The sequence below is a fragment of the Octodon degus genome, unplaced genomic scaffold (genome assembly GCF_000260255.1).
Source record: "Octodon degus isolate 3935 unplaced genomic scaffold, OctDeg1.0 scaffold00145, whole genome shotgun sequence".
Taxonomy (NCBI): Eukaryota; Metazoa; Chordata; class Mammalia; order Rodentia; family Octodontidae; genus Octodon; species Octodon degus.
In genome coordinates this window covers 3,503,410-3,507,146 of record NW_004524721.1, presented here as the reverse complement: position 1 = coordinate 3,507,146, position 3,737 = coordinate 3,503,410, and the positions used below count along the sequence as shown (strand labels likewise).

The 3,737-nt window shown below is 36.8% G+C and overlaps 1 protein-coding gene across 1 annotated transcript in view; it reads left to right on the top strand.

The window, feature by feature from the left end:
• The window catches only part of Acbd5 (acyl-CoA binding domain containing 5), a 71,310-nt gene that overhangs the window by 46,917 nt on the left and 20,656 nt on the right, over positions 1-3,737 (top strand). The gene's annotated exons all lie outside the window — the stretch shown is intronic.

The window sequence follows — 3,737 nt, the reverse complement described above, 5'->3', positions numbered from 1 at the left end:
ACATGCAGAACGTCCTGCAAAGGCTCCATAAACTTGAAACACTAACTGCTTCACAGGTAAGCTTCCACCTTTGTCTTACCATCTTCTTCCATTTTTTAATCCTGTGGAATCGTGTGTAGTCTCTTTCTTTTTTAATTTTATTGGACATAGGGTGTTGCTATGCAGTTTGGACTCTTAGTGATCCTCCTATCTCAGCGTCCCCAGAGCTGGGATTACAGGCATGCACCACCATACCTGGTTGCCTGGGATTCCCGGGCTGGTAAGGCATGTAGTACCAGGGATTGACCTTGGTGGGTCCTTGAGCTTGCCAGGCAGGCACTTAGACTACCAAGCTGTCTCCCTGGCCCTCTTTCATGATTTACACAGATCACAAATTTTTACAAACTTTCATAAATTTTAGTGATTGTTTTAAAAAATTCAAAAGGACCTCTTTAAAAATTCTATTTTAGAAAAGACTGGTCAAGAGATTGGTGTGATGGCACAGCCTTGTAATCCTAGTACTGTAAGAGGCTGTGGAAGGAGGAATGCAAGTTTGAGTCCAGCTTGGGTAATTCAGGGAAACTGTCCCAAAATAAAAACTAAGACAAGTTAGAGATATAGCTCAGTACAACAACCTGGGTTCAATCTCAAGTCTTGTCAAAATAAAGCAAAGAAAGGAAAAGGCAGTGTAACTAGTCAGTTGTAAAATATTGAACAGAACCCTTTCATCTGTCATCCTGTATCCTCTGTTAGTGGTCTTTCAACTGTGGCAGATTGCCATTCTTGTGTGTGTGTGTTTGGCATTACGGGGTCTCGAACTCAGGACCTTGCGCTTGCCAAGCAGGTGCATAAGCTGCTGAACTATATCCCCGGTCCCAGGTTTTTTTTTTTTTTTGTTTTTTTTTTTTTTCCTTTTTTCTTTTTGAGACCGGGTCTTGCTATGCAGTTTAGGCTGGTCTTGAGCTCATTTTGTAGTTCAGGCTGGTCTTGAACTCACAGCAATCCTCCTGCCTTAGCCTCCTGAGTGCTGGCATTACAGATGTGTGCCACCATGCCTGGCTGCCTTTCTGTTTTGAATCGAGCCAGGAAGCTGTCTCTGGAGAAACCACTAAAAGAAGAGAAAAAGGCTTACAGGAAAAGATAGGTCACTTTATTACCTTTGCACTGCTTACTATAGACTGAGCCTTTCTATCCAAAGTGGTTAGGACCAGAAGTATTTCAGATTTCAGAATGTTTCCACAGACTTTACCAGTAGAATATCTAGAAATTTGAAATCAGAAATGCTCTAGAATTCTAAAACCTGTTAAACTGGTGAGTATCATACTGGCAAAGTTTCAGCAGATCTTGGAGCACTTTGGATTTTTGGTTTTCAGAGTAGGGGTGCTCAACCTGTGTTATATGAGATTTTTCCCTTCAAAAGGACAAAATTGGGAAGAGGATGGGGATATAGCCAAGTGGGATAGTGCTTGCCTAGCATGTTTAAAGCTCTGAAGATCCCTAGCACTATAAAAAAAAACCTAACCAAAAATAATAACCTGTAATAATAATAATAGTGGGGTGAAATGATGAAACAGATGTCTATATAAGTAGAAGCTATATACAGGCTACTTGATATTTATGGGTAGATATCTTTAAAGACAAAACAAACTTTAGGTAAAACCAGGCATTGGGTGCATGTCTGCCCAGGACTCTGGCAGGCTGAGGCAGGAAGATTATAAGTCTGAGTCCAGCCTATGCAATTTAATCACTTAGTGAGCCATGGCTCAAAATAAAAAGGGCTGAGAAAGTCCTAGGTTCATTTCCTAGCACTGCAAAAACTGTTTTTTTTTTTTAAATTTGAGACAGGGTCTCACTGTGTAGTTCAGGCAGGCCTTGAACTCACAGCGATTCTCATGCCTTGCCAACTGAGTGCTGGGATTATAGGTGTGTGCCACCATGCCTGGCAAAAGCATTTTAAGTAGTTGAAAAATAAATTAAAATTTAAAAATTGTGCTGGTTATTTATAAGAACTCTTCCTCTGCTATTCCAGATCATTTTTTCTTTAGAAAAAGATGCACGTATAGTTCCTTTCATGTTTTCACTCATTCCTAGCATTTGTTAGTATTAGTTGCTTTAATGCAGAAGAGGTAGTTGTATTTGTCACATTGTAGTTTGGCCATCGTGACTGATATAACATTGGGTAGCCCAAAGTCTACCCTTTACTACATGTATTCTGGAAAAGAACCACAGATCAATTTTTGACTGAATATATTATACCTACAAAGCAGGATTATAACTACCAGCATATTCATTACCTTGTCTTCATTCTTTTAGCACTTTGAGCATTCAGGTTGAGTATACAAGAATTGTAAGATAGTGTTTTAGCACTTTAATGTTTTATACAGACTAATGCAACCCTCAGGGGCATTTTGTTTAGTTTTACTTGCAAGCTACAGTATCTTTGTTATACTGACAAAGAAATTAAAAAGCCTGTCTCCTCAACTTTCTCCTGTTCTTACTCTGCCGCCCTTGTAGCTGTTCCTTGAGTGTGGCAGTACGCTCCATCCCTTGCTCAGCCTTTCAAGTTGACATTACTTCTGCACAGAAAGCAGTTTCCCAAGTCACAAAGTTGAGTTTTCCTTGACCATTTAATTTAGAGTTGCTTGCAAGCATTGTTTCCTCTGATGTGTCTTATATCTAAGGAAATTTGTCTTTGGAATCAGCCAAATTAGAATGTAAATGTCCTGAATTTTTTTGCTTGATAGTTTTTACAATTTTTTTATTTTTTAAGACAGGATCTTACTAATTAGTTCAGTCTAGCCTTAAACTTATGCTATGATAATCTTCCTGCCTTACCCTACTGAGTACTGGTGTTACAGGCATGCGGATTACAGATTTAATAATCTGTAATACCACTTGTTCATTTCTTATCTGTCAAATGTTTCCTGCTCATCATGAAATGCAAAAACCAATCACTGGATAGTGTTTTTAGTCTTTATTTTAAGTAATTATCAAGGCTTTAGTTCTTAAGTGTTTGTACATTATGGTTTGTATAATATATATAACTGCTAAGGCAGTTGAATATTGAGTAGACAATAAGACTATGTAAGAAGTCAGGGCTAAAGTGGATTTGAGATTTAATATTCATTTTTTAATAATTTGAATTTTTAAAATGTAAAGTATCAAAGGTAGTTATTTTGCTCACAGTTTTAGACTTTGTCCTTTGATCAGTGTTGGTTCAGGATAATTAAGACAAATAGCAGAAAATAGTATAAGCTGTTTAGGAAATAGAAAAATTACTGTGTGTATTTTCATTTTGTTAAGGCTAAGTCATTTCATTCCTGTTTATAGGCAAAATTATCAGCATTGCAGTCCAGCAATCAGTCCTTACAGGTAAGAAAATTGAATCTTAAGTGCTAGGTTTTCAAATCAGTTAGACTACATTTAGATTATATGAGATCCTTAAAGCATTGCACATGAATTGTATGTTTTACTAAATACTTGTGTGATGTTTATTTAAGTCTGAGATACTTCTGCAAGTCTGCCTTATTGAATTATGCTTTGAAATGTAGCATAACAGGAATGAGATTTATTACTGGTTTTATATTTTTAAAGTTATTGTTTATGTTTTTAAGTTTATACATGCAATATTGAATAGATTGTTATATATTTATTTTATTTTCTCAGAGACCATCTTGGTGGCCATTTGAGATGTCTCCTGGTGCATTAACTTTTGCTATTATATGGCCTTTTATTGCCCAGTGGTTGGTGCATTTATA